Genomic DNA, 14,885 nt, shown 5'->3' with positions numbered 1-14,885 from the left:
GACCGCGAGATTAACCTTTGCGCTTCTTTACCCAGCTGCATCTTAAAACCAGCTGTGCTCCCGAGGCCCCAGAGCCCTTGCGACCTCTACTCTCACTTGAGAATGCTTGGACTTGCCTGCAAGCCCCCCTTTTCTTTGCTTTTCCAAGTGGCCCATTTCTTTGTAGCACCCCAGCAACAAAGCCTCTTTGCTCCAGCTTAAATCCAAGAAGCTCCTGAGAACTTGGCCTTGACATTTTGAACCTTGGCTCTGAACTCTTCAATTTCTAAAAGGTGAACCAGATAAACAACTTTATTGCGTTGCTCTTTTTACTTTCCTTTTTTCTCCCATAGGAAATGTATTGTGCATAATTGCGCACAGCTGTAGATATTGCATTTACTGTGATTTCCTCGTATTGCAAAAAGTATTTACCTGGTACCTGAAGTTCGTGGTCTAATATTTATATAAAAAATAAGAACTCTTTTTCTAATTCAGTCTCGAATTCATTGAGTGTCTGTATCATTCATTGCCTTGGTGTGTACAACAAATGCTTAGCACTACCCTCTGATAAGCCTATCTGCTTGCCCACACTACCACAAAATAGAGCATTAGTATTATCTACTTTGGCCTCTGTAAACCAATAAGGAGCTCCTCAACCACTCTGCACAGTGTACCCCAATGTGGTGCACTATATAGAGAGGTGGCTTTCCTACTTGTAGTAAGGGCATCTTTTCAAGTTCTACCTCGTACAGAGCAGGATTTAGCCCACAGATATCGTAGAATACAGCAGGAAGTAACAGAAGCACACATGGAAATATGAATTGATGCCTATTGACATATAGATATAAAAGGAATTTGATCAGCACACACTAATAGTAATAAACAACTTCTCAAAGTGATATTTTTGCAAATATTCCTTTATTCTTGTCTTCACAGGCTATCCTGTGAAGAAAAAAGCAATAAAGGATTATTCGCAAAAATATCACTTTGAGAAGTTGTTTATTGCTATTAGTGTGTGCTGATCAAATTCCTTTTATATTGTTGATGTGAATTTTTCAGAGTTAAGAAACTAGGAGGTCTTGTTTCGTTTGATCTTTGCACCACATATTAATACTTTCCCGATGTATAAATAAGTGGGGTAACATATCCAATACCTCTATTGTAAATCACTTGACATATAGATATAAATTCAATATAATTTTGTCTGTTTGAACTATGATTACCTCATAGGTGTGTACCTATGTGCCAATATATGCATTTCATTTAAGTGCTGGGTAATGCCCATCAAAGCTGTGTACTTTATTCTTATATTGTTACTACTCTTTCATACCATATATATTTGTACACTGGTGTGTGATATATATATATGTGTGTGTGTGTGTGTGTGTGTGTATGTATTTTTTTTGGTTGTTTTTTTGTTTTATATATATATATATATATATATATATATATATATCATAAAGAGGGTATTGTTGGGGAAAAAATATATATCCATATGTATGTACTATAGGGTTAACATAGTTCCAACTCTCACACGCACTCTCCCCACCTACTGAGCCATCCCACTTCTACCTGCATGAGCTGTCTGGAGCTGCCAGCTGGGTCCCCCATGGTGCACCAGCCCCTCCTTCGCAGATCGTATTCCAGCCCTGGACCAAGGCTCCCACTTTGGCCTGGCCGAACAGCTCCACCAGCTGGGCGGAACCCCACTTAGAGGTCTCCATATCTATCCTGTCTCCCAGGTAAGTGTAGCTCATCAGGACATTCCACACCCATGGTCATAGCTTCCTTTAGGTGCCCACACTGTACATTTGTTTCTGTTCCTTTTATGCATCTGTGCATTTTTATATGTTTGTCAATATTTGGCACTTTGCATTCTTGTTCTGTGCTGTATATAACGTTCACACACAAGTCACTTAAGGAAGAAGGAGCCTGCTTGTACTGCATGCACGGTGTGTACATCTGCCCTTCTTCCTTGACTAGCCATCAAGCATTGTGACCTACAAATACATGTTGTCTGTTCCTATGCCCCTGCTGTGTCTGGTGTCTTCCTTTCGTTGCTCCGGGGAGGTTGCAAGAGTTATTCCCTGACAGTATTGTCCACAAAAGTTATTTCTACAGCAGCCAGCTAACGCTACCTGTCGGCAAGGTCTCAAACTAGAAAACTACTACAACATTCTATACAAGATGTACACAGACTGCCTCTCCTGGTACCCTAACAACAACTCTTTCTTTTGGGGTTGTAATTCTTTTTCTTTAATATTCTCTGTATGTTTGTATTCATTCACGAAGCTTTCTGTTTTCTATTCTCTCATATGGATACTGGGTTTATATTTTATGACCTATGGGGCAAAAGGTATTTAACCATGCAATAGTTTTGGAAAAGGGGCCATAAGAGGCAGGTAGCACAGTGTTTGTGCTCCAAGTGACTGTTTTGTGTTACACGGGGCAAGAGGAATTGGATCTGGGACTACCATACTAAATTCTGATTTGTAGTTTATAAAGCAAAATTCTAAACCTGTAATTTACTAACTAGCTTTCATGTAGTCTACCACAACATACTGACTCATGAACTAACAAGCAATTGTCCCCACCGATGGATTCCAGTACACGTGATGCTTTGTTCATCCAGTAAGTGGAAACTAGAAGTTGAAAAACCAAGGCTAAACATGTAATGGCTCCACCCATATAATTTACTAAATGTTGTATGGTCAACTTCTTGTCTTCTTGCAGTCACTATTTGGTTGGAGTGTAACCTATTAATTTATTTTTCTAATCTGTGAAGTTTTGTCTGATAGTCTTTGCAGTTTTTCTATCCCTTCCTTCTATTTAACTGCTTATGCCCCTTGAAGGCATTACGTTGAAGCTATGCTTGGTTTCGCTATATCCCTACTAAAAGGGGCTCAGAACCAAAAAGGATTGTCAGATGATCCATTCCCTTTTATCAGCTGTTAATGTTCATTTCAAGACATGTTTAACCCTATCCATGCTGCCGTCGGCCATTGACCGACGGCAGCACTACCTCGCTGGTGCTGCCGTCGGCCAATGGCCGTTGCGGCCCCGCCCGTTTTGCGGAAGTGCCGCACTTCCGCGAAACGGGTGGCGCAGCCAACGGGTTAACATCAGTGCTTGAACCTCACAGGTGTTTGTCTTTAATGAGTGACTGCTAACAAAACCATGTTTACTGTATTTTCCAATGAGAGAAGCCACCACTCTTTAGACCAACTAGGACTTAGCCTATTTGCCCACCTCAAACTGTGCTGCTTGATACTTGATCTTAAAGCCATTAGAGTTTTACACACTTTTACTTCCTGTGAATTTTAGGGGTTCGAGAGTCTTTGAAAAGTCGCACATACCCATGTTCTCAAGTATTGGATCTTTCATAGATTCCCATACTTAAATGATTCCCTGTTGCCGAGCTGCGACTCACACAATAACATTGACATAGTAATACAGAGAAAATTCATTTAGAAACCATATGAAAGCCATGCTTTTCAATAACCCCTTCCTCACGTTAGAAAATACCCAAACTTCTGCCAATGAGATGAAAGTACAATGACCCTCATATGGTTCCATACTTCAGGTTTCTACTAAACGTCATGTGCAAAGGAGTCCCGATCAGAGCTGTCCTCAGGGGGTTTTATTTCTTTGACTTTTCACAGTTTCTTCTGAATTAGCTTTCTTTAGAGTATGTGTAGAGCATCACTTCTGTCAGTAACGAGGCAAAAGGAGAAATGCCTTTGCCACATAATGGCTGAATTAATTTCTTTTAAAGCGTGGTTGTTTGTGGTTAACCTATATCTTGATTAAATCTATTATTTCTCTCCTCTCCACAAACCAAACCAAAAGGGTGCCGAATGTACTAGAATTGTTCATAAAAAATGCCCAATGACTGAGAAGGACAGCACCTCAGGTGGTTTTAAAAGAAGGCAAGTGACAAGCCATCATTTTTTTTTTAAATCGGTTTTTATTGTTTTATGAACCACATAAACAATCATACATCTTTGTATAACATTATACCTTACACCTTGTGGGACACCCCCGCGCCGCACGGCCACCAGCTGCTGCGTGTGCCCCCCTGCTGTGCCCTCTGCCTCGCTGCCTGCCGCGCTGCCGGCTGACCCTGCTATCGTTGCCTGCTCTGTTTTTTTTTTAAATCCTTTGTGCTTGTTTTTTCCTGCGTAGCTTTTGCCCGTGTAAAGTGTTTTCTGACCATCATTTGTGCTTGTTTTTTTCCTGCGTAGCCTTTTGCCCGTGTTAAGTGTTTTGTTTTGACCATCACTTGTGCTTGTATATCGTAGTTTCTGCCCGGTCTCATCCGTGTTCCCGCCTTCCTCGCCGCCCCCCGCTCCCCGCCCCTTTTTTTCTTCTGTTCCCTCCCCGCTCCCGCCTCCCAGCTGCTCCGCCCACCCGCGCACTTGGCCTTAAAAGGCGACCGTGCGACACAGGTGAGTGTGACCCACTTGTGGGACACCCCCGCGCCGCACGGCCACCAGCTGCTGCGTGTGCCCCCCTGCTGTGCCCTCTGCCTCGCTGCCTGCCGCGCTGCCGGCTGACCCTGCTATCGTTGCCTGCTCTGTTTTTTTTAAATCCTTTGTGCTTGTTTTTTCCTGCGTAGCTTTTGCCCGTGTAAAGTGTTTTCTGACCATCATTTGTGCTTGTTTTTTTCCTGCGTAGCCTTTTGCCCGTGTTAAGTGTTTTGTTTTGACCATCACTTGTGCTTGTATATTGTAGTTTCTGCCCGGTCTCATCCGTGTTCCCGCCTTCCTCGCCGCCCCCCGCTCCCCGCCCCTTTTTTTCTTCTGTTCCCTCCCCGCTCCCGCCTCCCAGCTGCTCCGCCCACCCGCGCACTTCGCCTTAAATGGCGACCGTGCGAACGCGCAGCGTTGACGCGCAGCGGGCGCGCCGATTGTGCGCCGAAGGCGCGCCAAAGGTAAGCCCGTCTGCGCCCGTCCGCGACCGGATCGCGACCAGCGCCAGGACCCCTGGCCCCCACCGACGGAAGCCGGCCCGACGAACCTACAACGCCGCCGAACTCATCGCACTCAACACCGGCGCCATCCCGGGATGTCATCGAGCCGCCCCGAAGCACACCCTCGGACCCTTCAGCTGCCACGCCTGCAAGTTCACCTGCATCCGGACCCATCCTGCACCAGCACTCGCCAAGCCGAACATCAGCAGCAACCACCTCAAGTGCATCCTGCTCAACACCCGCTCCGTCCACAGACACGCCGTAGAACTCTGGAACCTCCTCGACACCACCGCCCCTGACATTGCCTTCCTCACCGAGACCTGGATGAACGCCTCCTCAGCCCCAGACATCGCCATCGCCATCCCGGAGGGCTACAAGATCATCCGGAGGGACCGCACCGCCAACCAGACGGGAGGAGGCATCGCCATCATCCACAGAGACACCATCCGCATCACGACCAACACCGACGACACCCTAACCACCACTGAACACCTGCACTTCCAGATCCACACCAACCCGAAGACCACCCTCAGAGGCACCCTGATCTACCGACCCCCGGGTCCACGCACACGATTCAGCGAGGACATCACCGACTTCATCAGCCCGCATGCCCTCCCCTCCGCCGACTACATCCTCCTGGGGGACCTCAACTTCCACCTGGAGAACAACAGCGACCGCAACACCATCAGCCTGCTCGACAACCTCGCCAACCTCGGACTCAAGCAACTGGTGACCACCCCCACCCACCTCGCCGGACACACACTCGACGCCGTCTTCTCATCCAGCAAAGACGTCACCTTCAGCCACGCAACAGGACTCCACTGGACGGACCACAGCTGCGTCCACTTCAGCTTCAAAAGAACGACGATCCACCACCACCAGCAACAGGTTGCCCGAAGAAGCTGGAACAAGATCACAACCGACCAGCTCACCGCCTCCCTGAGCCAGCACCCCCCCGCCAGCTCAGCGAACCCCAGCCAGGCCGCCGACAACCTCACGAAGTGGATCAACAACGGCGCGGACGAACTCGCCCCGCTGAGAACCCCGCCCAGCAGACCCTGCAGCAGAAAAACACCATGGTTCACCGACGAACTCAAGAGCTCCAAGAAGAACTGTCGAGCCCTCGAGAAAGTCTGGAGAAGGGAACCAACTACGGACAACATGACCACCCTCAAGCTCGCCACCCGGAAACACCACCAACTGATCCGCGCCACCAAGAAAAATACATACAAGGACCGGCTGGACAACAACGCACACAACTCACACAACTGCAAGGAACTCTTCAACATCGTGAAAGAGCTCTCCAACCCCAACGCCGGAAACAATGACATCACCCCGTCGCAAGACCTCTGCAACTCCCTCGCGTCCTACTTCCACAACAAGATCGCGGACATACACAACAGCTTCAGCAACCAACCAACGCAAGCCACAACCGCAACAACGCCACACACCACCACCCTCCGCGCCTGGACTCCGATCAGCACCGAGGACACCATCCGCACAATGAACTCCATCCATTCCGGATCTCCGACTGACCCCTGCCCTCACCACGTCTTCAACAAGGCCGACGCTGTCATCGCACCCCACCTGCGGGACATCATCAACACCTCCTTCGACACCGCCACCTTCCCTGAGAGCTGGAAGCACGCCGAACTCAGCGCTCTTCTCAAGAAACCCACAGCAGACCCCACCGACCTCAAGAACTACCGTCCCATCTCGCTCCTCCCGTTCCCGGCCAAAGTCATCGAGAAGACCGTCAACAAACAGCTGGCCGCCTTCCTCGAGACGAATGGATCCCTCGACCCCTCACAGTCCGGCTTCTGAGCGAACCACAGCACCGAGACCGCCCTCATCGCTGCCACCGATGACATACGAACTCTGATGGACAACGGAGACACAGCGGCCCTCATCCTCCTGGACCTCTCCGCGGCTTTCAACACTGTCTGCCACCGCACCCTAGTACAGCGCCTCGACAACATCGGAATCCAGGACAAGGCACTGGAATGGATCACCTCCTTCCTCGACGGAAGAACACAGAGAGTCCACCTACCACCGTACAAGTCAGAGGCCACCAAAGTCATCTGCGGCGTCCCTGAAGGATCCTCACTGAGCCCCACCCTCTTCAACGTCTACATGAGCCCCCTCGCGGCCATCGCACGCAAACACAACCTCAACATAATCTCCTACGCCGACAACACCCAGCTGATCCTCTCCCTGACCAACGACCCCGCCACCGCCAGAGCCAACCTGCACGAAGGGATGAGAGAGGTAGCCGAATGGATGACGACCAGCCGCCTGAAACTGAACTCGGACAAGACGAAGGTCCTCATCCTGGGCTCCTCGCCCTCCGCCTGGGACGACTCCTGGTGGCCCCCCGCCCTGGGCACCGCACCCAAACCGACGGACCACGCACGCAACCTGGGCTTCATCCTGGACTCCTCCCTCTCCATGACCGGACAAGTAAACGCCGTCTCCTCGTCTTGCTTCAACATCCTGCGCATGCTACGTAAGATCTTCCGGTGGATCCCCACCGAGACGAGGAAGACGGTCACCCAGGCCCTCGTCACCAGCCGACTGGACTACGGCAACGCCCTCTACGCCGGAACCACCGCCAAGCTCCAGAAGAGACTCCAGCGGATCCAGAACGCCTCGGCCAGACTCATCCTCGACATCCCCCGACGCAGCCACATCTCCGGACACCTGAGAAATCTGCATTGGCTCCCGGTCAACAAGAGAATCACCTTCCGTCTCCTCACCCACGCACACAAAGCCCTACACGACCAAGGCCCGAGCTACCTCAACAACCGGATCAACTTCTACACTCCCAAGCGCCTCCTCAGATCAACCAACCACGCCCTCGCCGCCGTCCCCCGCATCCGAAGAGCGACAACAGGAGGAAGGTCCTTCTCCTACCTGGCCGCCAAGACCTGGAACTCACTCCCAACCGACCTGCGCCTGACCCAAGACCACCTCTCCTTCAGGAAGAAACTCAAGACCTGGCTGTTCGAGCAGTAACGGCACCCCCCCCCCCAACCCAGCGCCTTGAGACCCTACGGGTGAGTAGTGCGCTCTATAAATGACCTGATTGATTGATTGATTGATTACATCATATCAACAATGTCTGTGCCCCCACATTTTCACATGTTGAGTTACTTTCCCTCCAAATTCCGACACAGTTTAGGTTATTTCTCCATAATCATCCTATCTTACCCTTTCTATAATAGTAGGAGCCCATTGACAATCATCTTATGTCTACCTCTTAACAATGTAAGCCAAAAAATGAATAGACCAATCCAATCAAACTTCCTCCCCCATCCCTTTGCTTCGGGTGTGTCCAAATTCCCAATGCGCCCCACGGTACCATTCACCACCATACCTAGTCCCCACTACCCTCCCTACTCCCTGCCTATCAGGGGGAACCCTCTGGAGCCTCCTCAGCAGGGACCGCCTCCGAGTCAGTTTCAGGAATCTGGAGTGCTATCACTAACGCTTCCCACGCTCAGGCTGCTTCCATCGCCTTCTCATTTTTAGCGCGTATAGCTTGCTGCAATCTAACTGTACTCTCACTTTTAGCCGATTTGAGTAACTCCGATTTCCACTGCCCTATCGCAGGCGCCCGTTGTGACTTCCATTTAGCCGTGATCTCTCTCTTAGCCAGCAGTAGGGCAAGGTCCAGAAACGTACTCGTAATTTTTGTCTTAGAAGTGTGTGGAAACCAATGTAGTATGCAGGTACCCATATCAGTATCTATACGGCGCTCTGTAACGCCGCAAAGCAGTTCGACTACTTCCTCCCAATATGTTCCCAATTGGCCACAAGTCCACAACATATAAGGCAACTCTGCCCCCTCCAGGCCTCAGCGCTGACACCGGGCAGTTTCCATCCGGAAATATCGATTGATTCTGGCTGGGGTTAAATAAGCCCTATGCAATATAAAGAAATGTATTAATTGGAACCTGGCATTCCGTGTGCTGTTCCAGGCCCTACGGATCAAGTGAGCCCACGTTGCCTCCGGTATTTCCTTCCCAAAATTCTCCTCCCATTTTCCGCGTAGGTCCGTCAGTGGGCTTAGGCTTTCAGTAGTCAGGCGCCTGTATAGACATGTAATCGCCTTAAACGTCCCTGCAGCCATCACCACGTGTTGACACGTCATAGAAGTCTGGGGTTCCGAGAGCCCTTCCTTCCAGGGGTGCTGTATAGCTGGTATCAAAGCTGCATGCAGCAAATAATCTCCTCGCGGCAGACCAAACCTTTCATGTAATGTTTGAAAAGGTAGTAGCACCCAAACCTTCATACAAATCCCCCACAACCTGGACTCCCACCGCTTCCCAGTCTGCGAATGCTGACCAATCCCCCCCATGTGGGAGGGCGGTACACATGCCCAGGGGAATCTCCGGTTCATATGGGCGGCTAACGGTAACTCTGCAGTGGCTCCGATTCCAGCATTGTCTTTACGTCCGCTCTTCAGCAGTGAGCAACCCAAGATGCAATGGCTGTCACAATACGGTAAAGGAAAGTACATGCCTCAGGATCCACCGACCCTCCTGGTCCTCTGGACCTCGGAATTCTCTTGCCACCGCCTGCGGAAGCCACTGCAGCTGAGCCGCCAGATAATAAAGTTCGCAATCAGGTACCACTAGCCCCCCGTCCCCTCTGGGTCTCATCATGGTGGGTAACGCCACCTGCTTCCTGCCATTTCCCCATAAGAAACCGCTAACCACCGACCTAAGCTGCCTAAAAATTGCCCCCGGTATCCAAATTGGCAATGTCGAAAATAATATAACAGGCGGGGGAGCGCCACCATCTTCAGGAGCGCCATCCTTTTTGGCAACCGAGAGCGGCAAAGCACTCCAGAAAGTCAGACTCCCTCGCAGGGCCCTTCCCACGTTCCCTTCCAGTAGATCCGCAATAGAGTGTTATATATTAGTCCCGAGATAGGATAAACACGATGGTTCCCACCGAATTCCCACTACTCGATCAGGGGCTCCCGCTATTGGAACCACCGGAAAAGGCAAGTCTTTCCCCAATTTACCCCCAGTCCCGACATTTTACCGAACACCTGCTCCATTCAGCGCCACCTCCGCGTCGGCCAAGAACATTAGTAAATCATCAGCATATAGGGATATATACTGCTCAATGCCCCGCAGGGCCAAGCCCTGATAATGGCGTCCTTGTCTAGCTCGGACAGCCAGCGGCTCTATAGCCAACACAAATAACAGCGGGGACAGCGGGCATCCCTGTCGCGTTCCCTGACCTACCGCACAGGGGGAGGATATTATCGATCCTGTCCGCACCCTAGCTTTCCCATCTCTATACAATAATCCCGTCCATCTTACTAACGCCTCCCTGAGGCCAAATGCACGCATAGCATGGTACAGGTACGGCCACTCTAAGCTAACAAAGGCCTTCTCTATGTCCACTGAAAGTACCGCAGCACCGGGAGTGTCCCCATGATCTGCTTCCAATATGCGGAGGAGGCGCCGTATGTTAAAGGCTGTGTTGCGAGTTGGAATAAAACCCGCCTGATCCCGGTGCACCAACTGTACCATATCAGGCAAGAGTCGAGTCGCCAGAATCCTTCTCAATATCTTATAGTCTGATGTCAACATGGACAACGGACGGTACGCCGATCTGTCCATTGAGTCCCTCCCCGGTTTCGGGAGTGGGATAACAACAGCGTCTCTCATAGAAGTTGGTAGCCTCCCCACTGCCCGGGCCTCCTTATAAACCCTCACCAATTTTGGAGCCAGTATATCGATGTATGTTAAATAAAACTCAATTGGTAGGCCGTCCGAACCCGGTGTCTTATTATGTGCCATATGCTTAATGGCACTTCGTATTTCTCCCAACGTAATGTCCTGTCCTAGCCGCTCCGCTTGTTCTTCCTCCAGCCGGGGTAGTTGTAGGCCCGCCAAAAATTCCTCCAGCGCATCATCAGGGCCCCCCGCACGACTCCCATACAACCCAGCATAATATTCTAGAAACAGGTCATTAATCCCTCTCTGGGTGTAGACCAGAGCTCCCAGGGAAGAGTTCAGCACCATTATAGGGGTGCCCCGGGGTGCCGGATTAGCTAGCCAAGCCAGCAGCGTACTCACCTTGTCACGTTCTGCGTGCGCCCGTGCTAAATAACCTCTCTATCTGGTTCGCTACTTCCTCCCTTGAACCAGCTAATTCACCCGATCTCCTGCATTACACGGTGAGTGCCCGTACTATGCCAGTGTACACACCCAGCAGCCCGCCCCTACAACCCCCCCCCCCCTTCGCCCGCCGAACCCCCCCCCTCCCTCCTGCATCTAAATTCTCTCCCTTCTTCCCTAGAAGATCACTGGCCCTTCCACTGTTTTGGCCTGACGTTCTGGACGCCGACCGACTCGGCGACTCCCACCGACCCAGGTAGTTACCACGATTTCTTGCACGCCCATCTGTTGGGCTCCTCCATATGCGACCTATCACGTCCTATCTTGAATTCCTGAAATGTCACGTACAGGCTCCTCCTGCAACGCCTTGACGGTTTTATCTCCCCCCCCCCCCTTGTCCAGCCCAACCCCTCACCCTCCTTTTTCTTTTTCCCCTGTATAGCACTGCTATCAACCCTACCCAGTCCGGAAGATGATCCCAATTAAAGTGGATCGAAACGCCGTCGACTCCTCAGCAAGACCATAGGCACCCCCCACAAAGTGGTTTACGCAGAAACTCAACATTTGAATAACTATAAATTACTTGGAACCACTCAGTCGTTATTCACTGTACATATCTATTCACCAGTCACCTTGCGCCGTCCACGCTGACCACATTGTCACCTGCGTCGCCTCTGTGTTTTCACCCACACACTTGAGCACCTTGTACAATTTGGGTTGTTTTCAATTCTTTATTTGTAATCTGCAGTGCTGATACAAGTGCTGTTTATTTTGACCCCTGATTTAAATTGTTTACATAAGTGATGCCATGAGCACATGCTACAAATCAAATAGAGTCTCCTTATTCCACTCCGGATAATGTTGTATTCATATCCTTACTAACTGCCTTCAGAATTATACCAGTTGGGATATCATGTGTTTTATATTGTAAGATTCCAGCCAGTCCAATGCTTCCTCAGAGGCATTGAAGAAAAAAGATTTACCGTCCATGGCCACTCTTAAGAGTGCCGGGAACATCATAGAGTATTGCAAACCCTCTGCGCGGAGTGCTTTCTTGACCTCCAAGAAGGAGGATCGCAATCGCTGCACATCGAAGGTATAGTCGGGAAACAGCGTCACACTACTGTTATCCACCTTGAAGGGTCCCACGGTGCGCGCTGTGTTCAAAAGCAGATCTCTGACACTGTAGTGGAGCAAGCATACCACCACAGGTCTGGGTGGTCTCCCAGGATTCAGCGGGCGTGCTGGTACCCTGTGCGCCCTTTCAAAGGCAAAGAAAGGGGACAGTCCCTCAGTGGCGACCTCCGACTTCAACCAGGCCTCCAGATATGTAGCCATATCGGTCCCTTCCACTCCTTCAGGCAGCCCAACCACCCGTATGTTGTTCCGTCTGTTCCGCCCTTCAGCATCTTCAGCTCTCTTTTCCAAGATCTGCAAGCGACGATGCACATCCCCCATCTGTGTATCAAGCACCTTGTGCGCTGGATTCAATACTTCCAGAGTGGCCTCGGTTTGCTTTTTGCGGTCTGCTAATTTTACGTGGTCCGCCCGGAGAAGGCCCAGCCCCACTGACACCTGCGCTATGTCCTGCTGAAGGGCATTTCTGGTATCCGTGATGGCCTTAAGTATCATGTCCACTTGCTGCTACGCAATCCCCTCAGGTTGCGACTCCGATGCCTCCGTCTTCCGGTCATCCGTCGTCACCTCTTCGCACCCCCCTGCTTGCCCCGTGGCTTTCCCATTTTTGCCTGTTCCCCAGGCCCAGTGACCAAGGTGGCCCACCACCGGATCACCACCAATACTCAGCTTCTGATGAAGCTACTGCCCGATAATCCTCGCTGCGAGGCGTTGTCCCCACACCTCTCAGTGGAAGCCGCACAACCGCCATGGTATTTTCCCCGGTACCTTCTGCCAGTCACGACCCCTCTTGGGGCAGCACTCACCCAGACCATTGGCCCCCCCAGGTGGGTCCACTCTTAGGTACACCCCTCAGTGCTATGCGTGGCATCAATGGCAATAACCATCCTTGGCACAAATGTGACTTTCCCGGAAAGAGAGCTCAACCTGTCCGCCACCTCACCCGTCGTATGTGGTGTTCCAGGGCCCTCAATCCCTGTGCGCTGGTCGGACTTGCAGGCTGTAGTCTCAGCTCCCTCTTCTGGCACTGTGCTGGGACTGGATACCCACAGACTGGCCAATAGTCCTCTAGGAACAGATATCGCTCATACCCTCCTCCACCAGAGCGCAGAGGTGACAAGCCATCATCTGATATGGAGTTTAGCTCTTGTCACGAAGGTAAGACACCATCAAAGCACTTCCTAGAGAAGGAGAAAGCATCTCACAAATTGGCACCTTAAGAAAAATGTACTTGATGCCTGAAGGCTTCAAAGAAGTCTAGCAAGAAGAACGCCCACAGAATGTCTCATCAGGGCCACACATCAGAAAGAAAGGTACTTCTAAACCACCTCACATGTCTTAGCACATTATCATTCCATCACAGCCTTGTCAACAACAGATGAGCTTCCTCAACAGTACCACCAACAAGCACGCTGACGACAAAAAACACCTTTACTAGTGGATATACTCCTGTTGATGTTTCCTTCGATAACTCCATTGTCAATGACACCACATTCTACAGTACCATCATCAGTGACTTATCGATGGCTCCAAGAGGGAAACAATCTCTTTGCTTTCACTGCTGGAAAAGAGAGCTTTGGCTCCTGCTGACAGGTCTCCAAGCAAGGTTACATTGCAATTGCCAGCTAAATTCTTGGTTACTGAAGGGGAAATCATAGGATGAGTGGCCTTTTGGAACATCCACTAGAGTAAAGTGTTAAGATGATGATGATGAGCAAGAAAAAGGCGGACCAGCATAATCATGAACATCATAAGAAAGAATACAGATATTTTCATGAGCAGAAGGAATATCACTGGGGTTAACGCCATCCACATTGCGACAGTCTCTATGATGTCTGTATGAAAAGCTTTAATACCAACAGCAACAATGGTTAGAGTGTACGTTGACCTGATTGACACTTGAATCTGATGAAGCAGGACTAATAAAATATGTTCCCTCTGATACAATGTGTTTCAAAGGGTACCCTCCGCCTCCACATTCTTTCAACCACCACCAAAGCCTGCCAGCCCGCTTCTGCCACAACTTCCACCCATCAACTAGCATACAAAGTTGGGATGTGAACCCATTGGACCCATTGGGAGGAGTACAAAGAGATAGAAGAACTTTACATCTATATATTTATTTTTGAATAAAATATGTAGAAACTTTATAGGCCCACTTGGGCTTGACAGCTATCATGCACCAGCACTTTAGGCACAAGTGTACGATGGATTAGGACCTGTTTTTATTAAGGTTTTACTTTTCCAACTGTATGATGTTTTATAAATTGATTTGTTAATATTTATGACTTAATAATTATTTAAATCAATTTTATAATGTTGTTTTAAGAAAAGAATGTGGCAACATCTTATACACATGCCCACTTGGGCTAGATAATATGCTTTGTTTACCTGCATTTTACCAACTTTTTATTAAGAGAGCGGTTTTTTGTATATAAGCAAGTATTTTTCTACAACACTGATTTTATGAATTTTTAAAAAATATATATTTATGTAAACAACATGAATGAATGAATGAAAGAGAATTTATAAAGCGCAAACTAAGCCCAAGGGCATCAAGGCGCTCTGAGACAGACAGGCCTGCAGGCACAACCAGCATGCGTACTCAGTTTTGCTTTACAGAGAACAACCAGGTCTTAAGGATCTTACGGAAGATT

The sequence above is a fragment of the Lissotriton helveticus genome, chromosome 6, assembly GCF_964261635.1.
Source record: "Lissotriton helveticus chromosome 6, aLisHel1.1, whole genome shotgun sequence".
Classification (NCBI taxonomy): Eukaryota; Metazoa; Chordata; class Amphibia; order Caudata; family Salamandridae; genus Lissotriton; species Lissotriton helveticus.
The sequence above is the reverse complement of the archived record's forward strand: the minus strand, read 5'-3'. Positions refer to the sequence as shown.